This window comes from Pongo pygmaeus, chromosome 2, assembly GCF_028885625.2.
Source record: "Pongo pygmaeus isolate AG05252 chromosome 2, NHGRI_mPonPyg2-v2.0_pri, whole genome shotgun sequence".
NCBI lineage: Eukaryota > Metazoa > Chordata > Mammalia > Primates > Hominidae > Pongo > Pongo pygmaeus.
This window is the reverse complement of record NC_085930.1, coordinates 47411165-47434424: the sequence shown is the minus strand read 5'-3', so window position 1 is coordinate 47434424 and position 23260 is coordinate 47411165. Positions and strand designations below refer to the sequence as shown.

The window sequence follows — 23260 nt, the reverse complement described above, 5'->3', positions numbered from 1 at the left end:
CTATAATGTTTCAGACATTGTTGTAATTACCGGGAATATAGTGAGAAATTAAAGTTTGCTATGAAACTTATTTTATAATAGAAGGAGAGACAGCCAATAATTATGTAAACAAAAAAAATCACTTTAAATAATGATCAGATCTAGGAAGAAAATAATGCATAATAAGGAGGTAGAAAATAGGGATATATAATTTAGAAAGTGCTATTTGAAATAGGGTAAGTAGGAAAGGTCTCACCAAATGGAAGATATTTGAGCAAATATTTAAATTATTAGAAGAACCTAAGCATGTGGTGAACAGCAGGAAGAACATTTTAGGGAGAGGGGATGGATATTGTAAAGACTTTGGAGTAGGAACAACTTGAAATTTTCCAGGAAGAGCAAGAAGAAATGTGTGGCTCAAGTGGACCAGAGTGAGAATGATCATGTAGATAAGTAGGGACCAGCTCACATAGGCCATGGTAAAGATTGACAGAAAGCTATAGAGGATTTTTTTAAGCATGTATGATCTCATTTACATATTAAAAGAGTTCCAGGCAGGGCTACACTGTGGAGAACAGTCTAACAGGGTCAGGGTGATACAGGAAGAGCATGTAGTAGTTATTGTAGTAGCCCAGTTGTGCAAAGGGCAATGGCAGTGGGGAGGGGATGAAAAGTGGTTCAACTCTGCATAACTTGAAGGTAGGGCTGACAAAAGTTGCTGAGGGTCTCAATGTGGTTTTACATGAGAGAGACATCAGGTGTGATGAATTTCAGGCATTTCACCTCAGCCACTGGATAAATGGCAATATCCCATGGAGTTGGGAGCTATAGAGGATATGGAGAAATGAGCAGATTTGGGAAAGAGATAATTATGAGTTAGTATTGGAGCATGTTGAATTTGAAATTCTTTTCCAAATAAAGAGATGTAGTAGGCAGTTGGATACATGAGACAGGAGTTCAGAGGAAAGATTAGGACTGGAGATTCAAACTCTGTTTTTATTTCTGCGTATGTATTTTCTTTACAGCATAAGCCTACAGGGTACAAAGAATGAACTCTGAGAATGTTTGGAGGTAAATGTACATGTCCCATATTATTTGATGATGAACATGCAAGTACTGCTCTCAATTCAGTCTGCTATTTTTTAAAATTCCCTGATAATACATTGCAAAGAGGTACCAACAAAACCATATGAACACTTTCTAAGGACACATATGGTTTATGATCGTATTGAGATGTAAGACAAATTATTGTTTCATAATGATATAAGAGTAGAAATAGGGGAAGACACAGATTCTGTAGTTTAATGTGTGGGAAAAATCAGTTTGAATTAGTAGGGAGGTGAAACTCTAACCCATTGTTGGAATTAGTGAAGATTTGAACAGGTAGTAAGGAGCAGTCAGGGCATTCAAGATATAAAGTCATAAGTAGATTGTACAAAGACATAAACTAGCTTTCTCTTTATGATGGAGCAAGGATGGAGAACAACGACACCGGTCTAGCATCAGCAGAGTGTATGTGTTTGTGAAGTTAAGGGAGATGAATTTATAAAAGTTGGCTAGAGCTAAGGGATTTGAACTTCCCCAGTAGCCCATTGGTTCTCACCTCTATAATTCAGAATCACATTTGGAGCTTACAATGAAGATGCCTGGATATTACTTCTGGAAGCCCTGATTATAGGTTATGGAAAGGCTCTAGCACTTGTGTTTTCAACAGGGAGCCTGTTTCAGAACATTTGCCTCTCCTAAAGCTGTGGTTATTTACTAGAATTAATAGTCCTGGGTGAGTAGCAGGTACTGGATTGATAGGTAGAGTTGTCTCTCCCTGCACCAGGTGCTCATGGATCTTTACTCCAGTTCATTCTTCAGTGTCATGGCTCGGATTTTCTCCACATCTCTGCCTACATTTTCAGCCTTTCTCTGTTTTATAACTTGGAACTACCTTGGCCTTTTAAGGCTTCCTTCATTTTCTTTCTACTTTGTGGTCTCTTGCACAATTACCTGTGGTCAAGTGTGGGTGTAGGGATGAGTAAGAACCTTGAGAGGGGTGGTGTCTCTTACAAAGAACTGTGAGAATGAAAAGTACCATGAAACTGTTATGCTGCAGGCCTAAATAATATAACTAATTAATACTGTGGAGGCTGAATTGAAAGCAAAATATAGGACTTAAAGAGAAATTGGTATTTTTTCTAAGGAGGAACATAAGATTAAAACCACAGAGCTAATAAGATTTTTAATTTGTTTAATTAGTAGGGTATCTTTTATAACTACATAGTCCCAAATACTTAAGATTTCAGAACGCAACACATACATGTATGAAAACAGGAGAAGGAAGACTTTTAGAGACAAAAGAGTGCCTACAGAGGGTCACTTTTAGGCCTTTAGAGAAGGAATGTTGGTATAGATGAATATTTTAAGTAATATTTTACTATGAAATGTGCTTTTTTTATGGAAAAGTTCAAATAAACAAAAATTATTTATAATTTCTCTACCCAGAAACAAGCACTTCTAGTGTGTTCTGGTCTTTTTCCACCTTGTGTGTACACAACTATCACTTCTTAAACAATATTTAAGTTAACAATATTTAACTTAGCAATATTTACTTAAACAATATATTTTCCTGTACATATATTGTTGGTTATATGCCTTTTCACTTAACAGTATTCCAAAAACATTTCTTCATGTAATTAAGTGGTATCTAAAATATGATTTCTTAAACTGCATAGTATTTAAGTCTAGGAATGTACTGTCATTTATTTAATCAACTTTCTATTGTCAGACAAGGTTACCAGTCTTTCACAATTATAAATAATGCCATGGTAAACATTCTTGCTTCTAAATCTTTGTGTAGATCTTTGAGTATTTCCTTTAGATACATTCCTAGAGGTGAGATTTCTGCGTTAACAGTCTTCATATATTTTTAAGTTTTTGATGCATATTGCTAAGATGCCCTCCAGAGCATTTTGCCAGTTTTATTTTTTTGGTGGTAACATCTTAAAGTTTTCTTCCCAAAGTGATTTGATTCAAAGCCATGCTGTTGCTTTCCTCTGAGTCCTTTCTGGTCCACCAGTTATAGCAGACTCAATTTAACTCTTAACTTAAGGTTAACACTTAGAGTAACCAAAACATTTTTGTAGTCATTTATGCTGCAAATGAGACAGTTTACAGAATATAAATTGACAGTGAGATTAGATTGCGTTTCTTTCTTATGCATGTTCTGTGCAAGCATTCTGCTTATCCTGGATAACAAACAAATAGAAAGAAAGAAAAAACCTTACCTCTCTTTCTTGTCCTAACTGAAGACTCACAATGCATTAGGCATTGAACTGAACATGGAGGAGATATGATTCCTGCTTTCTGAGACTTTACAGTTCCAAGTACCATAATTGATAAGGTACAATATAAATAGTGGGCTTATAGGACAATGCCCTGTGGTTAAAAGTAATTAAGTTATATGATGCAGGCAGACTACAGGATACTTGTGATGCACACATGCAGGTGGATTGTGTGCATCAGTCATGATATCTGTGGAATCTGAGAGACGGGAAAGGCATACTTGTTTTAACTCCAGAATAATACAGAAAACTCAAATTCCTGCCCAGGCAAATAGGGATAAGTTGTAGACTGCAAATAGGGGATGGATTGTGGGGAGGAAAAAAAAATCTACTAGTTCCCACTTCTTCCACTGTGTCCCCTCCAGGGAACATTCATAGGTCAGGGTCCTTCATGTGGTAGCTTTGAGTTCCCGACATTTTCAAAACTGTTCTAGGGAAAGGGTCTGGCATGTATATGAAGACTATTTTCTTGTGAGGACAATGGGAGAATATTTGAAACTGGGACTCTTGTGAAAAATCAGAAAGGTTGCCAGTGTACCTGGGCCTTCCTATTGTCTTGAAGTACTGTGGTGGACTTTGTCGTGCTTAAAGGAGGTGTGATTGGGGGTAGGGAATTGCTTGACTGAGAATTAAAGAGTCAGAGCTCCTGTCCAGTTGCTTAAACTGAAAAGGATTTCTTACACGTATTTGGTTAGCAAAAATGGTTGTGAGTTAGTGGGACAATTGTAGCACTGATATAAAAATTCCAAATAGTCTTTCCAAATAGATATACACACATTTAGAAAATGCATTATAAATGACATATAGCAAAAATGTAAACAAGCCATTTAATAACATTTTAATGCTTGATTCTGATCTCTTAATTAAAATGTGCATAAAAGAAAACAATGGTGGAACATCTGTGTGTGTTATTGGGATAGCAGGATTTGTGCTGCACCCTGGGCTTTTTGTTCGCTTTTCAATGTGTATGAATGTGGGTGGGTTTCCTCTTTGAGCCACAGTTACCCATTTGACCCCCACAGGGTCTATATTCCCACCCACTTTCTTTTGGCTGTAGTTGCACCCCCTTTTTTTTCCCTCTTACTTAAAATACTGTATGGCTTGTTCTTTGCTTAAATTAAACTACTCTCATCATTTGATCTGAAAGCCACTCTTCACCCCACCCCTCTAACCTGAAACTGTGACCTAACCCTGACTCACCCTTGTTATCTCAGCAGATGTACACAGCATTACCTAATGTTTTGACCTCAGTGAATAATCTCAAAGAGCTTTGGGGAAACTGTGGCCCTTTGTATCTGTGACCTTGCAGCAGTTATTCCTTAGCTGGACACTGTGGGATTTAGATGTTAAAAACAGACTTTCTACTAACCCCTGCTGGTGATTTCTTTATTATTATTACTGATTTGGAGGATGTATCTCTGAACCCCATTTTGCCCAACTGTTAAATGAGAGTGCCAGCAATCACAAAAAGTCAAGGGTTATTAAGTGCTTTAAAATGGTCCACTGAAAATGTTACACTGTAATATTCTTTTATTTCCACTTTTACATGGAACACATGTGATCACCAAAAAGTTTGTCTTTGATTAAAAAAGCATAAAAAGTACCTCACATCTTCTGTTACTCCCAGAAGATTTATGTATCATTTATACAAGAGAAAGTCACACACAAATAGCCTTCTTAAACATCCAATAATTAATATTTAATGCCCCCTTTTATGAGGGGGACTTTGTGCTGGAATGTCTCTAATCTTCACAGTGTTCCTGCAAAATAGGTGGTTTTATTCTTTATTCCACAGGTGATGAAAATGAGGTTTCAGAACCATTTAAGTGATGTGCCTAAAGCTTTATTGTTAATAAATGGAAAACCTGGGATTCAAACTCAAATCTGTCTCTCTCTCTCTTTCTCTACATCATATTCTTCCTATAATATCACGACCTATATGGGAGTATGGTAGCTCCCATTTCCTGTAGACCATGGCTAGATGGTGTTATGAAAGAGTTAAGTAAAATGTGCCATTTGTGACAAATGTCTGAAAGTTGTTTTTATAACTAGGATTTAATTCACAAATGAAGAGTAATTATCAATATGTCACAGATGAAGAGCTGCATGTATGGATCAGTATAATTTCTGTTCTTTGGCTTATGGATGCAGTATGCCCCAGGGAGTTTCACAAATCCACATGACATCTCCCAGTGCTGGGTTCTGGGTTAGCTGGCCAAAGTGTAAAATTCCTCCGTGTTCGGATGGTTCACAACTGGTTACTATCTGAAGAGATTTGTATAAAACTACCTACCATACGTAGACTTAGTTTCTTTTCTGAGTTTGTCTCTAACACTTGAGTGGGGAAAAAAATACCAAATTTTGATACTGGCTTTGTTGTTTTTAATGGGTGTTTGTTTTTGGAAGTGTTGTGCCAAGAGAGGAAGAAGAAGTGGCTGTGGGTCTTTCTTCCTTGTGCTATTTTCCCTTTGCCTTCTTGTGGTCCTGTTTCCAATCTGGTTCTATATTATCAGTTTGCCATAATCCTTTGCAAAAGACATAAAATGTTCATAGACTGGAAGTTATTAAGGCTTTAAATCACATCACACTATCATTGGAGTAATTTTGGGGGGGAATTTTGCATATTTCAGTTCTCTAGTATAGGGCATGTGCTGCATACTAGGGATGTAACTTATACCTGCTCTACTTCCCTTTATTTTTTTTCCTCAGGCTGAGAGAACCTTTAAACTTGTTATGTGTTCTGAAACAGATCAAATATTAGATTTCTAAGACTATCGGGCTGTGGTAGTGAGGGAAGGGTTAGTATTATATACAAATATGTATTCAGGAAGGCATCATAGTTAAGTGGGAAAAACATGGGTCTTGAGTATTATGGGAGCTCAGCCCTTTTCCTTACTAGCTGTGTAGCTTTGAGTGAGTTATTTAATTCGCTAAACTAAGATTTTGAATAATAATACCTACTACATAGAGATATTATACAGATTAAATGGTATAGTACATATAGAATATTTAGAACAGTGCCTGACCCTGAGTGAATGTTGTTTGTTTACATTTCACACAGCAAGAAAAGGGAAAAATGGGAAAGAGTGGCAATTAGAAAATAATGATATTGGGTTTGAAAAAATTGTTTTCATCCTTTCAATTCAGCATAGTAGTAGAAAGAGCATTTGTCTAGCAGGCAGAGACTTGGGTAAAACTTCCAGCTCTGCCTCCAGAAAGCTGTAAAATCTTTGCTATTCACCTTAGTATCTCAGACTCCTCATTGTGAAAATGAGAGAGTTAGAATACATTATCTTGATTTAGTTATATACTTTTGCCTTCAGAAGATTTTTCTCCTTCTCAGAGTAATCTATGACATATCATTCAACAGTGTGTAAGTCTCAAAGGCCAACAGCCAAGTATGGCAGACAGGGCTGTTGTTAAGATATTCTTTTTCCTGTGTAACTATGTTTACGTGTGCATTTATGTTCTTTGTATATTTGTCATGTGCCTGAATATTTATGCACCTGCATGGCTGTTGAAGTAAGCTCACTAGCATACATTCATACATTTTTGTGGGTATGTGTGTTTATATATAACCTATATATATATACAGTATGTGTGTATATATATAAATATATGTCTGTGTGTATGAGAAACAGATGCACTGTAGGCAGATAAAGCAGATAAATATAGATCCAAATAGAAGCATAAGCATATAAATATAGACGTTATATAGAGTGAAAGCAAGCAGATCAGCACCATTTCATTATTGCTTGAAGTCTTTGTAATAAAAGAGTTAGAAATCAGTAACTGACATTGAAATTATTGACTGAATGACACTGTCATATCAGAAGGCACAGTGTGAGGTAAGAAAATAACCTTTCTTTCAACTTTGAGGAGAAATTAGCAGGAAGATTTATTACTGTTAATTATTTGATTTAGGAAAGTTTTTAGGTGCTGTGTAGTGTTGTGTTTTTAAAAGTACAGAAATGTCACCTCTTCTAAAAATACTGCCATACAAAAAAAAGTAAATTAGAAAAGAAAATCTATTCCAGTCTTGCAAAAAGATTTGGCAAATGTGACACCTGGATCCGTTTTGTCCACAGGCTGTGATTTGCAACTCTTGCCTATTTCTACGTATAGACAGATGAGTTGGTTTCGTTCTACAGTATTTTCTACAAGCCCCTCTGAAGTCTTTAAGGAAACTCACCTAAAGGAGATATCTCAGGCTAAAGTGACCATTGTTAGGTTATTGTCATGGGGACGCTTGCAATTGTCTTTAGTGAGTGTGTTGTGTGAGTAAAACTGGGCTTCCATCTGTTACTTTCATATCACTGTCTGTTTTTACCAGTCAAAATAATTGGTTGTGAGTTTTTGCTTTATTTTATTTTGTTTTAGTGAGAAGGGTATTGTGAGTTATTTTTAGCTAGCTAATTTACTTTTTAATGTTGCAAGTTATATCTTGCTCATGTGTTTGAATGCTATTTGAAGAAAAAGAAAAGTAGTGCCTCCTTTTTCCCTCTCTAAACCTCATCTATTTCCCTAGCAGATCTTATCTCCTCTTCAGCTTTGTTGTAGGAACATTCAAAGGAGCTAAAATTTGAAGAAATTCCTTGAAATGTACAAATACAAAGCCTGCTTTTTCCCAGTACCACAAAACTGCCAAAGTTGTTGCAATTGCTTTTTCTGTCATTAGTCTACCATTGCTTTTCCTTACAGGGATGAGAGAAGAGGGTCCAGAATATGTGTTCCTCCTAACTTCTGCTCCAAATCAGAGTTTAGACTGGAGGAAAAAAGGAGGGAAGGGCAAAGCAATAAAGACTTATTGAATGTTAAGGAATGAATTGGTGCTTCCTGAAGAACTGTTCATTCTTCTTCTCTCAAATCTGGCTTCAGTTACATTGTTGTTAAGTTCTTCACCAAATTATGATTTTAAAATATTTTTAAAGAGTGACTCAGTGGTCTTGAGGATCACACGCACACTCTCTCTCTCTAACACACACACACACAAATTTGTGTAAGATTCATTAAAAAACTTGCATTGTTTGAATACAATGGAGTATACTTTTCAATTTATAAATTATTTTGAATGAATACTTAATGTAATGTGTAAAGTTGGCATACTCTACAGTGTTTCAGACTACAGATTCTTTTTTAAATTCTGTTATTTACCTGATGAGCTCTAATGTTAACTTGAACAAGTATTTATTTATTCAAGAGTATTATATCTACATGAAATGATTCAGCAAAGATTTTAGAAAAATAATCATTTGCCAAAATAACATAGTAAAAGTCCTTTGTCTTTACACACACACACACACACACACACACACACACACAATTTAGACTAAAGCACTGTGTCCCATTTAGCTTAAAAAATGTTTTAGGGTTAGATTTCTGAGGGAAGTATGTACATACACATACTCCTCTTTTCTTGTTCTCTGTTTCCTTTTCTCCTGGTGTAACATATTTACTGTTTAGCTTTTGTCAAATACTTTATAATAATTACCAGAAATTTTGGCAAAGACAAAAAAATTTGTCTGTGTATGTGTATATTTATGTTTATATGCACATAGACACACACACACAAACACACACATCCAGATTGAAATGTTAATGTTGTATTAATCATCTGATTTTTGGGGGTGGAGGGTTTGAGACAGGGCCTCGTTCTCTCGCTCAGACTGGAGTGCAGTAGCACGATCATGGCTCACTGCAGCCTCGGTCTCCTGGGCTCAATCAATCCTCAGCCTCAGCCTCAGCCTCCAGAGTAGCTGGGACTATAGGCACGTGCCACCATGCCTGCTAATTTTTTTTTTTCGCTGTGTTTTGTAGAGATGGGGTTCCACCATGTTGTCTAGGCTGGTCTCGAACTCCTGGGCTCAAGCCATGCACCCACCTCAGCCTCCCAAAGCGACTCCCATGGTGACTATAGTCACCATGCCTAATTTTTTTTTATGCATTATGTTTTAAAACTTTCTCCTAATATAAATCTTCAAAGGAATTTTTGTAAACATTCAAATGTCTGGTCTCATTTAAAGGTTTCTAGGAGATTGTGCATTTTCTTATCTAAGACAAAACATTTTCCAAATATGCATTTGGATATTTGCATATGAATAAACAGGGATTTATCAGAGCCAAGAGCAAAGCAAGAATCTCTTTTTAGGAGTCATTTACCCTTTCTACCTCCTACTTGGAGCATGAGGTAGCTCTCATCATTGGCATGGAGACTTTTTTTTTTTCAGTTAGATGGTTTCGTATTCTGTTCCTGGTGTTGCATTGCATTGCAGTGCATATGGACCTGGGAGTCAAACAGATCTTGATTCAAACCTCACTTCGCAACTTTTTTAATTAGCTCTGTTTCCTTACGCAGGTTAGCTAACAGCTCTTTAACTATGTTGCTAATCTATAAAACATGGGCCACAGCTACTTCACCGCAGGTTTATATTAAATGAAATAATATTAATGGAATATATGTCATGTAGTATATACTCAATAAATACCAGTTTCCTCTGGCCTGTTAATTTTAATATATAGCTATGATTTCCTCCCCAATCCCTCCACACCATGGCGGCACATAGCATTACACTGTAGGTATCAGATATTGTAAACAATGCTAAAGAAATAGGAGCAAGGAATTTTAGAAATTATTGATTATCTAATACTGACCCTGGGAACGAGCTTATGAGGAAAGAAATCTAAGGAAACCATCAGAAATTCCTGTCTCCTGTAATTGTAATGTTTCCTACAATAATGAGTTAACAAACAGAAGTGGGGGATTTTTCAACACGGTGTTGCTGAAAGCCTGTTCACATCAATACAGTGGAATGGAGTGATGTACATTAAGCCTTATGAAATAATAGGAAATCCTTTTATTGCCCATTCATATGCCAGGTTAATGTGCTTCGTTCCACAGTGGATGTTGCTCACCTTGGCTCACTCTAGATTAAGCTCATTGATTAACTACCCTTTATAGGGGAAGGATCAGAATACAACTCTCATTGAAATTATTAAATAGTTGCTATGTGTTTTCTTTTTTAAGGAATAGGAGGGGAGAAACACCTCCCACTCTAAAATACTTGGAGCTGCATTTCAGCCTACAGCTGATCATTTTAACTGAATTACAAACCCCATAAGCATAAGGTTTATAATGGAAACAATGACCCAGTCTTAATTACAATGATTTTGGCAGCAATGTTCCTGCTATCCAGAGACTACTTTCTCATGTCAGAGGACTCTTTTAACCTCCTCAGAGTTTGTTTTCTGTGTAACTACAATTTTAGCGTGCAGGTCTTTCTGACTTTTTTTTGGAATTGAGAGAGTTTGAACCACATTAAGCCACGGAGATTTCTCTGGATCTCCTCCTGCTGTACCGTAATCAGTCTCAAATATCTGTAATGTAGAATGGAAAGAAAGAAAAGGGAAACGAAAGGTGTCCTGGTGTAGTGGAAAATGAGTGGTCTGGAGATCATGAGCCTTTGCTCTCTGTCTTTGATGAGATACTTTGAAATGCTAGCCCCCAGTTTTCATATTGATAATATGGAGGTCTAGACAGCTGTAACTTTCTATAGGGAAGCCTATAGCTGTAGTTTACTCTGTTTGTCAATATCTTATTGCAGTTTTGTTTTAAATATAAACCAAATGCCTATTTATTATAATAATACTAAATTTACACTTTTTCTTCCTTTGTAGTTTCTGAGGATATCACATTAACAAGGAAATTATTTGTGTGAGGAACAAGAATAAATAAAAGTTTGATAATAAGATGAAAAGAGAGAGAGAAGGAAGAATATGAAGTCAGGAAGGGCCATATATGAACTAGACACAGAGTAGAAGTGAGAGGACAGGAGGCAAAGACTCTAACGAGTCAAAAATTAAGACAAGGAAAAGGAGAAGCAACAATTTGAACAGTAGGCTCACATTTAAGATAAAAAAAAGTATAAGATAGCTTTGAGGTGAACATTTTACATAATGTAAGAATTCCTTGTCTTATAAGAGAATCCTTTGAAATCTTCCCCTATGGCATTTAAAATAAGATTGAATTTATACAACTTTGATTTAGTCTGTGCTGTGAAAAAAATGAACTGTGAGCTTTAGATACTAGTCCCAGCTCTGCCTCAAAATATATGCTTTTGAGAAAATTAATTCTGAGCCTCAGAATCTTCATATATAAAATGAAGAAGCACAGATAAGTTCTCATCCACTTTTAAGAATCATGAAATGAAAGAGCACATGGAATGATCTTGTTGACATATTGCCAGAATGCTTATTGAAGGAAGTTGCTGAATCCGATTACATTAAATAGATGACCAAAGTTAGAGAGAGAAAAAAAAAAAAAAACTTTTTGAGGGTTTTGACTAATATCTACATGCTCAGTCCTACAGAATTAACAAGATGGTAGCCCCATTTTTTAAAAGAATATGGCTACTATTGCTAAACATGCTTTAAGTTGAATCTTCACTGGAATTTTTGAGAAATTGTAGTTGCAATTCTTTTTCTAAAGGTCTTATTCTCCAATTAACTGAAAGATGGCATTTCTGACTTTCTAAGCCAGAATTTATTTTTTTTCTAAAAAAAAAAAAACTGTTTAACCAAGAAAATGGAAATCAGTACATTCTTGGTTGTCCTTCTAGTAATTTAAATTTGTGTAACCTAATCAAAACTCAACCTGCCTTGCCCTTCAACAAAAAGCCATATTCTCTTCCATTACTAAATGGCTACACTTGTCCCAGTATTTTTTAAAAGATGAATTACGTTGATATCCCATGACTTTTTCTTTAGAATGTGTCCATGGAAATTAAAATGGACTTTTCTGCCCCCAAGACTGAAATGAAAGACAGCCCAAAAGGGCTGGTGGAAATGAACACAAAACTTTGCTGATGTTATCAGTATTATAATTTTTGTTAAGCTTTTTCCTAATAAAATGGAACTGAAGTCAACTGACCACTAAATAACTGCCTGATATTTCTCTTACAGTATTATTTTGTGTGCAGATTAATGATAGAGCAATATAGCCTAAGATTTCTTGTAAAACATCAGAATATATTTTTTCAGGCCTTTCTAGTGCTCTCTTTCTACAGAGATATTTCTCCCATCATCATTTTTCAGTTTCAATAAATATTTGCTGAGTATAGAAAATGTGCCAAGCACCATGGTAAGTGCTAGGTATACAACTGTGTGCATACCACCATGGGTCATTAAAGCATCTTTGACAAGTGGACAGAGTATGCATCTGTTTAATATTTTCTAAGCTCAGATGGCTGAAAAGAGAAGACAACTGGATGACTAGAAACCCCAACTCTTGTTCTTTCCTTTGGATAACCTCCTGTGATTTTTCCCCGTCATCATTTGCAAACACACATTGAGGGAGAAATCAAGTTCCCTGCCCAGCTTTTCAGCTGATTACTAAAGAGAACTTCTCTTTCTCTTTCTCACCTTAGTGGTTGTTCTTAGCCATAGGAGGGCACTCAGGTACAGGAAGGCCCTGTACCTAGCAGCAGAAACAACTTCATCCTTTCTTTCTGGCCCAAGCTTTGGGAATTCATTATATGGCATGGGAAGCACTGAGCAGCATTCAAAGACTGAGAATGCTACAGGCATTCCACCCAAACAAAAGTTAAAGGCTCTCCATAGACATAAGAAATTATTTAAATTTCTTTATGAATATTGTTCCTCAGTTTAGCGTTCTTCCTCATTTTGCCTATTTCTCTTTTATTATCCTATATTGGGCTGTTTTGTTCAGCCAAACAATTTGTAGCATGTCTGTTTTCAAAGTAAAATAGTGATCTATTTAAAGTTCTAAATGTGTTCTTTATGTATTTTTAAAGGAGATGGGTAAAATAGAATGTATTTCTCTTCACCCTGATGATATTCCCGTGGTATATTTCAAAAAATATTTTTGATTGGGTAAGCCAGTAGGACCAAAGCCACGGTGATCACAGATACAGATTCACAAATGCATAGAGAGAATCATAAATAGATGCATATGGAGGAGTCTGACAGTTTAGTGAAATTGGTTTCAAGTAATTTGACACATTAGAACTTGCAGACATTCACCTACCAGTAATCCTTATTAGAAATAGGATTGGAATACTGGGGTCACCAGCTCAAGACCATTTTTTTGTGAGAGCTGAACAATAACCAAAAGTCAGAGCTATAGGAAATAAAAATGAACCTATTCCAGTCATTAGAACTGTTTCTCTGAATAAGCTCTTTCTTCTTCTCCTTCGTTCCTATTTTTTCCTCTCCCTATTTCTCCCTTTCTCTTTTTCCTCCCTCCCTCTCCTGCTCCTTTCTTTTTAGTGTTCTGAATTCATTAGATGGCATAGTGTAAATCAATAGTAAACGCTAACCGCCTACTCTGTACTCAGTTACGCAACATCACTTAACCGGTACACAGAGACAAAAAGGGAAAAAGCACACACAGCCTTTACATTCAAAAGCTCTTGCATAATTTTACTTTTCCACAGCCAAAAAGAAAAAAAAAAGGAAATAACAGATGGGGAAACTTACAGTTTTTTTTTTCCCTTTTCTCAGACTGTTTAGAAGGGAGTTAGTTAACATCCATGGCCCTTTCTAGTTGCCCTAGGCTGCAGCAAAGTGTCCCATAATTGTCAGCACCTTAACTGGCTTTAAATGAGACATCGTGACCTGTATGATGGGTTAATTTTCCAGGTAATATAAGGCAACTTATTTTGAGATGTTTTGACTTCGTTTTTACTTATTTTGTGAAAAACCAACAACATTTAAAGTATGAAATGAATTTTAAAATAGAGTATAAGGAAGACGGGTGTGTGTGTGTTTGTGTGTTTTCACTTGAAATGTATCCTGATGTAATATTTATGTAAAAAAGCCAGTTATATAAACCCATCTTTCTCTTGCTTTTTACTTTGGGAGCTATATAAAGCTCTAATGCTTTTTTTTTCTTTTTTTCTCTTTTTTCTTCTTTTTTTTTTTTTTTTTACCAAAGTACATTCAAACTCCAAAGTCTTAATGAAAGAGAAAACATCTAGATGCTACAACAGAGACAGTTAATTCAGACTTCCTATAGAATTCATCATCTAAACAACAGTTTTATTTAAGAAGGAATAGTTTCTGTAATTCTCATTTAGAACCTTCTGTCACATTTCTCCCTGGAACACCTTTGGTTTCACTGTACTGCCTTCTTAATGTCTCAAATGTACAGTAAATCTCTCTCTTTCTCTCTCTCTTTTTCTCTCGCTCTTTCTGTAGCCCTTCACTCCTTCCCACAACCCCCTCCCCCTTTTCTTTCATTGGAATAACTCCCTTTCCACCTTAAGTGGGAGCACAGTGAGATTTGTATGCAATTTATCAGTCCTTCTTCCCTGTTATAATATTTGGTTTCGCTTAACTAACTGATGTCCTCTGGGAACCAGGCATTTGTCTGATAAGGGAGGTTGGAGGGATTTTTTGTTTTGTTTTGGTCTTCCTTTTTAGTTTCTGCCTCTCAAGCGGTCATAAAATGGATATAAAGTGATAGCACAGCCCTAGGCACTGTTAGGCATCTCTTAGAAGAAATTAAGTTCAGGTGTGTGAAGGGTAGCAGCAGTGGTGGTAGTTTTGATTGTTTTTAATACAACCAGAAAAGGTGGGAGGTGGGTGGAAGAGAGGATGGATGCGATCATTAGTGTGTGAGGAGGAACTATTGAAGCGCTTGATCTCCTTGTATCTCAGATCAGCATCATTCTTTAAGATCATACTTTACTTCTGGATATTAAAGCCATAAGAAATTGGTTCATTTAATTTTACTAAAGTTATGAATTTGTTTAACACTGTCTTATGTGTTAACTATTGCAATTTAGAATTCCTTTGTATGGAAAAATCTGGTGCACAAGATAAAAATCAAAACTATTATTGCCCAAATGTGTGGTTCTCTGTTTTAACAACTGTGTGATCGAGATTGGTATTATCCCATCTTTGTATTTGTGATGACTTGCGGAAATCTTTTCTGATCTTAATATGAATAATGACTAAGCTATTATATATATATTTAATGTATTTTATCAATGCTTTTCCATTTAGCTTTATTTTCTTAAGAGGATCTATAGCTCAGATAAATTTATTACAGAGAAATAATGAAAATTGGTCAGAATATTCTGGTCTCTAACTGGGATATCATATTGCCACATGCATTTTTCTAAGGGTTCCTCTACATGTATTATAGTTGAGTTTGAATTCCAATATGCAGTTTTGCATGTAGGTGCCTGATTGTCAAAAGAAAAAAACATAAAACATTTGCACCATGTAAAGTGCATTGTTTATGATATAATTTTAATATGATTAACAATCTGCACAAAGCTTTTTAAATGTGTAGTTCTGTATACAAGAAGTTATTCTGAGTACCCTAATTTTCAAATGGGTTGCTTAGATTAAAAAAAAAAAAAAACTTAGAACACAAAAGTGAGGGAGATTTGCATTTTATTGGTTGTCAAAAATAGTTGAAAGTATCTTGTTATGAAAGAAGCAGAGGAAAATTCTTCGAACTTTTTCCCTGCCTCCTGTTGTCAGAATAGCTTCCATTTTCATCTTGGTGGGTTTTCACGCTCTCTGAACCATACTAGGGCAGGACTGACCTTTCACATCTCGATGTGTGCCAATGTAGACTTCTCGGCTCTCATTTTCTGTTGTAACCAAGGCCTTGGGAAGACATTAGCTGTTTCTCATTTTTCTGTTTTTTTATTTTTTTAATATGGGATCCAGGCTTAGGACAGGTGGCAGGCCTAAGCTTTCTGTTACTTGGACATGCAAGAAAAGAAGCTAGGGAGAATTTTAAACAGTTTCGAATTTTTCATAAGTCTTTAACAACTCTTTCACCCTAGCTTCTCTTCTTATTGCTGTTGGCAGTAGGGATAGATTTTTTCTTTTAATGTGGCAACAAGAACCTCAGTTACTGACTTACCTTTTCAAGCAGAATCCGTCCAGTTGTGTCTGGCACATAATAGTACCATCATAAATATTTTCCGTGTTTCAGTGAACTGGTAAGGGACCTGCTATGGCCAACCCTGCAGACTGCTGATGCAGGTAAGCAGTAAGCCATGCAAGTAATAAAGGGTAAGAAGAAATCTGATACAGAACTAACTCTTCAGGCTCTAGTAGTGGACCGATCACTTCATTTTATGAGAAAGTCCTTTTTATCCTTTCTGCCTTTATAAAAGAAGCAAACATCAGAAGACAATTTTACATCTTTCCTAGAGGTTCTTTTTAGGGGTCGGTGCTGTATAGACTGTTGGCCGATTTAACAAACATAATTTTTAGCAAGCTACTTTGGTGATCCTCATTAAGTTTCATATGCAAATGTGTTAGATACTTATGATTCTAGCTATCGAGTATGCTCCTCATGCACTCTGCCACAGGGTCCTTTGAATCTTGGTTTTTCTCATTTTCTCTGGACAATTGTTTTTGGACTTCTTTTGTTTGTATAGGTCCTAGGATGGTAACTATAAAAAAATTCTATAGGGTTCTTCTTTTATATAGTGTTTCATTACTTTTAGCTACACGAATTCCTGATTTTTCTAAATCAATTTTGGCTTAAAGTAGTCATGCTGGCCATTTTCAAGGTTTTCATTGTGGTAGTGGTATTGGGGGTGCTTGGTGATCTGTAGGAAAACCACCTGTAGCTTCTAAATGTTAAAGGCATTGAAAAGCTTGTAGAATGATTGATAGACTGCTGCCTGTTAGATGAGCAATTTTTTAAATGCAGATTATATAATATTTAAAGACTTTGTTGCTCCACAGTAGAAGCTTTTTAAATGTTAATTTGGGTTTTGTTTTGTTGTTCTATGACTTCGCATAAAAGATTTTGGATCTAAAAGGTTTCAGTTCACTCGTTTCATGTGTCTTACAGGACTTGGAATATAATACTATACATTTATTTATACTTATAAAGGAGGATAAGGCCAATAACTCACAACTCATGAAACCGAGGGTAAATAATCCATAGCTTATTCTCCCACCATTGCCGCAATATTTATAACACAAATAACAAACAACTAAAAACAAAGAGAAACCAGTTTGTTTTTATGTACAAAATGTTTGATCAAAATTACAGTAAAGTTCAAATGGAGCTGCAAATCCTAGTGGTTTACAATGGTTTGATTTATTTTTTTAAACAGACCATGGATAATTAACCATAAAACATAACCTTCTCAACACAAGTTACAGTGAATTGCAGAAATGGGCAGCAAGTCATTCATAACTGGTTGCAACTGGTTAGAGACCTTAAAGTTAAACATGCAGGCAGTTACGAAAGCTACTTTCTAAGTGCACAATTCTATTTCCATTCCCAAAGGGAAACATCCTTTACTTTTTATATACTACCACTTAGTCAGTATCCCAAAGTGAGGAATAAATGGGTTATTTTCTATGATTACCATGTTGTCATACATTTATTAAAATAAATACCTAGCACTTACCCATACTCTTTTTATTTCAGAATGTTTCATCATTACTAACAGGATATCCCTCATGACATTGCTGTCTGGTAAGTAACTCTCATTATCTCTAAATGGCAGTCCAAAATATTGAGGTGCAAAGAAGTCAAATATCTTTCCATGAACCTCAGAAAATATGAGATCCAAAGGCTGTGGTGAGTCTTTGGGTCTAAACTTTAGCAATACTAAATTTTGACAGAACATATTTTGACATTGGTAAAGGACGGATCTTTAATATCCTATTTGTTCATTTGAAATACCAGCATTTAGAAGAATAAGAAACATGATCTCCAGAACCTATTATCACAGATTTTGACAAATATTTTAGAATGACTCTGCTAAACAAGATGGAAGTATTCAAAGGATTTGTTTGGAAGACCCTCCAGAAAGATGTATTTCCAGAGGAGACTCCTGAATGGACAGAAAGAGTGATAGGGTGAAGTTGGGCACTGATGTTTCCTATGTGGAACACTGTATGTTTTGAAAAAACTCAAAACCCTCCAAACACATTTAGTGATACTCTGAACTACCCATTAGTATTCTGTGGTATTCTGTAAATTTGAAATGCATTTGCTTCATTTGGATCAATCTTAAAATCAGACATGGTTGCTCTTGTACTTACCAACAAGCAAAAAAGGAAAATACCCTTCAAAGACATAAATAAGGCTATCCTCTTTTACCAGTTAAGTAAGAGGACCAAAACCAGGGCTACAGGTAAGCATAGGCTTGAAGATTTTTCTAGGTGTCTTGTAGTGAAAATTGGTAAAGTTTGTAAAGTTTCAAAAAGATTGGTATTGTGGCCTTCTAGAATTCTTGATATTTCCATGACTGGGAGAAAAGTGCAGGTCAAGACTGAGGGTGTATAGATAAAGTATTATCCAATCAGAGCTTGAAACAGCTGACTTTGCTAGAGGCTGACCTGCACTGAAATGCACTGGCAAATATACTGGAGAGGGAGGGGGAGGAAAAGGGTGACTTGCCTGGCTTCTAACTGTGTTCTGCCTGGCTCCATCTAGGCCTGTTTAGTCATGAACATCATATTCATCCAAACCTTTAAAAGTTACTCTCTTGACTTCACTTTATATGAATGTGCATAAACTGAGGAAAATAATCTCTTGGGGTAATAAAGATAGTTGTCTAACAGAGACTTTCCATATCCATTGTGCATAATCCATAGTTGTCACTGTGTTGTTGTTTCTGATTCTGTTGTACATCTATCTCTGTCTCTCTGAGCATATCCGTCTCACCAGTGAAGGCCAGGAGCCTTCGGGATTGTAGCTTCGCCTCCCTCCCCACTCCCATGCTTTACTTGCTATGCTACCCCAAAAGAAACTCATATTAGTGTAAGCCTCAGGACCTCAAGGGAAAGGCTTATTTAGTAACTTTAATTTGTCGCTCCTTTTGCATGTATCACAAAATGATCTCATCACAAAAAGAACTGAATTTCACGCTTTTGCTGGCTTGCAAACAAGCCAGTTTCTTCCCTCTTGCTATCCAACACAGAGAAAGCTCTTTATGTTTCTGTGATCAGATAAAATCTGTATTGACGTTTCTTTTCCTGCGGGTGTATTTCCCTTCTAGGTATGGAGATTTAAACTATCTGGGCAATGCTGTGTGTTTGCAGTTTCTCTGTTTCAGTAAATGAAAAGCTCCTTGGGAAAGGAGAGCATATCTTTTCCACTAATGAATAAATATTTATTTTCATTTTAAAATGATACATGCTCATTAAAAATAATTTAGAAAAACACATAGGAGTAAAATGAAGAAAAATTAAAGTAATTATTTCTATAATTTAAATCCAATCATTAATAACCATTTGATATATTTCCTTACTCTCATTTTCCCCTGAGGATATATTTTTAAAACATGATGTTATCATACTTTCTATATAATTTTGTGTCCTGCTTTCAAAATTTAACCTAAGAAATATGTAATTACATAGACCTTATAAACATTTAAAATAAATATATAATATTCCTGAAGAGGAATAGCTTATTTAACCTAAATGCCCAACAAGAGCATTATTATTATTATTATTATTTATATCTCAATAATACCTTGCATAAACAGTAAATGAATCAGTCAACAAATAATAAATGAATAAAAGTTCAAATCAGTATATGTTTTTAAATTTTTTATGATAAAAAATCTTAAATTCATGAATATAGACAAATTACTATAATGAACTCCCATGTACCCATCACCAGCTTGCACAATGACTGACTAATGGCCTATTATTTTCTCACTATATCGCCATGTTATGTTGAAGCAAACACCAGACATTGTAGCATTTAGTACATCATTATTTCAGATCCATCAGGATATTTTTTACATGTTAATGTTAAAAACTATTCAGATAAATAGTTCTTATTATTGTATATAGTAGTATTTTTCTTCATAGTATCCTGACATCATATTTTCTAACATGTAACAATTGATTGTAAAATCTCATCAGTGAGTTTCCTAATATTCTTAGACACATCTGTAAGCCACAGGGCAATTTGGTTGCCTAGAGAAATATTTCACAGATTTGGCTAGGTTTCTTGGAGGAACTATTTTCTTTTGGTACTTTTTTTACCTGACTCAAATTTAGGATGCTAATTTGCATGCCAGATCTATACAGCATTAATTATACTTATTATTGGGTTTACGCATGTGTTGAATACAATTTCTTACCTGAGGTGAAAGGAAAGCATAGTCCCCTGATTACTTAGAACTCCAGTCTGGCTGCAGCCAACCAATACCAGATAAATATGGCAAATCTACTTAAATCAAATGTAACACTGGCTTTAAAAGTTTATAGTTTTTAATTAAGGTTATTGGCAGACATGGAAAACATGTGATGGGTATGTGAGGCATTTAGAAATATGTAAAAGGGGGAATTATATAATAAAAATCTGAATCATATTTTTAAACACCATGTTTGGGGGGGAAGAAATTATGCATTGTATAACAAAGGGTGCTCTTTTTGCTTGTATTATTGCTCTAGTTTATTCTAAAAATATTTTAGAGGACCCTCTATGAGCCAGCTTTCCATGGCTAGCCTAGATCCTTTACACACAGAGTTCCACAGATGAGGAATGCTCTGTACAAATCAGGCTGTCTGTAGAGAACCTGTATCTGTAGTCTTGTGCTGTCTCACTGTCTTTGAATTGTAGGTCAGTGACTATTCAGTAGTGATGTGTTGTCCAACAGGTGTATTACACTCATCAGAAATTCAGGATGTAACTATGCAACATACTGCATCAGTATAAACTGAATTTATGTGTTACTCAGGTCTATTTAATCTTAGGAGCACATTTTCCATTGGCCTCGAAAGTGAGTAGCTAGAATATTGATGTGCCTAACCCTTGGGGAAGAAAAAAATGTTTTCCCACCACACTAAATCTCTAGAAAAATACGAGGGTTTACAGTATGGACATATACAAAATATTTTCAGCCAAAACTGGTAGAGCAAAGCACATGGAAAAAAAAGAGAAAGTCATAACATTAGCAATAAACTATCCCAAGCAAACAGAGAGCATATATAAAATTTGTCAGATTAGATGGTATAAACAATACAAACTCTTTTTTTTTTCTTTCCATTTCTTTTTCCCCTCTGGATCTTCTGATTATTTCGTCTGCTTTACTCTGGGCCTGTCATCATCATTAAAATATCAGAAAAGGTTGGAACTATATTGGTTGGCTTGGCTAAGGCAGGTGTCACGAGAAAAGACCAGTAGGAACTAGCCATTATACTATTTTAAAGCTGCAAGTCTTCTTCACTTCTTTCAGCATCCTATTCTTACATGTGGTGTTAAATTATGTGTCTCATATCACATAAACCTAGAATATAAACTGCCTTTTAAAAAAAGCCATAAGTTTACCCACGGTTCTTTCTAGCTTATGTATTATATATTTCACCCAAGTGAACCATCAATGCCTCATCATTCTAATAGCTGTAATAACAATAATTATTATTAATGATAGCATTTGCTTCCTGGTGTATGTACACGTACACCTTTTTCTCTTGCTTCAGGTTTCCTTATCCTTGGCCTCTTTGGCTCTTGGTGTTAGTTCAATTGTTGTTACATTTGTGACCTCACGTATCCTCAAGCTGTAAGACATTTCTTAGAACAAACTAGTACAATACACCTTCCACCTCCTTTCCCCCAGTTAAGCTCAGAATTGTGGTTAGATGATTCTGCTTACATAAGGCAGGGAATCCTTGGCAGATACCCCCACCAACCAAGATTTTCATTTTAGACCTAAGGATACCAATACATGTCACAAAAGCAAAATAAGTGGTTTGTTCAGATCATCAGATCCCTGTTTAATGAAGCTGACATATTTTCTGAATAAACTTTATTGGATGCATAACACAGGATCATGCACAACTGCCATAGGATGGGATTTATGACATTACCGTAATGAGAGAACTTTGGTGGTTCTGCTCTACCTAGGGTGGTGAAGGAAGGATAAAAACCCCACTCAAGACAAAAATATTGAAGAAAATGGTTCTGTAGTCAGCTCATTCCTTTCATGGTGGAAGTGTTAACGAAAGAAATCTTCACTTGTTTTTCTCCTCTTACCTAGAGAATACTTTCTTCTTACCTAGAGTCTGTGATATGAAGAATACGCTCTGTAGATGGTCTTATCTTATGTGGATTGGTCCATGGGACACTGTGCTAGGCTCCATAGAGAACTGGTTATGTATGTTCTGTCCTCCTCTGTGAAAACATTCCTAACTGTACTGTTGATGTATACATTTTGGTCAAAAGTAATTTGCTTTCTGGGTATTTGATGGCCACTCTGTGAATCAACCTAATGTATTTGTGGTATGGAAATCTGTAACCTCTGAATACTAAGTTTAAAGACTCTTATAATTAATTATTGAAAGGCACTTTAGCCCTTAACTATTTCTCTCTTTGGAGAAACAAGTTGATTGGTTAATCATGTCTTTGTTTATTTTTATTGTTGTTGCTGTACACATTGCACATAAAACAGGAAAGAGGAAAGGCTGTTTGTAAGAGGTAATTACAATGGCAAAATTGTATTTTCTCTAACTGTTCTCATTTTCTCATGTCTGATTATATCAAGACCTGCACTCTAGAAGTGTGTTTCAGTTTTGCTGAGAAAATGATAGAGGAGAAGAATAAATCCATTTCTATAAAGTGATGTCAAACACAACTTGACACAATTACAAATTTCTTTTTTTTTTCCAACTTTTATTTTAGATTCAGAGGATGTATGTACAGGCTTTTTACCTGGGTATATTGTGTGATGCTGAGGTTTGGAGTATGAATGATCCCATCACCCAAGTACTGAGCATGTACTGAACAGTTAGTTTGGTTTTTTGTTGTTGTTGTTTTGTTGTTTTTTTGAGATGGAGTCTCATTTTGTCACCCAGGCTGGATTGCAGTGGTGCAATCTTGGCTCACTGCAACCTCCGTCCCCCCAGTTCAAGTGATTCTTGTGCCTTAGCCTCCCAAGTAGCTGGGATTACAGATGTGCGCCATCATACCCAGCTAATTTTTG

The 23260-nt window shown here is 35.7% G+C and overlaps 1 protein-coding gene across 6 annotated transcripts in view; it reads left to right on the top strand.

Moving 5' to 3' along the window:
* ZBTB20 (zinc finger and BTB domain containing 20) overlaps nt 1-23260 on the top strand; it is an 838685-nt gene that overhangs the window by 440846 nt on the left and 374579 nt on the right. For all 6 annotated transcript variants that reach the window (XM_054482786.2, XM_054482788.2, XM_054482789.2 and 3 more), the window contains one exon: nt 17746-17793. The gene's annotated coding sequence lies outside the window, so the exon portion shown is untranslated. The remainder of the gene's footprint in view (nt 1-17745; nt 17794-23260) is intronic.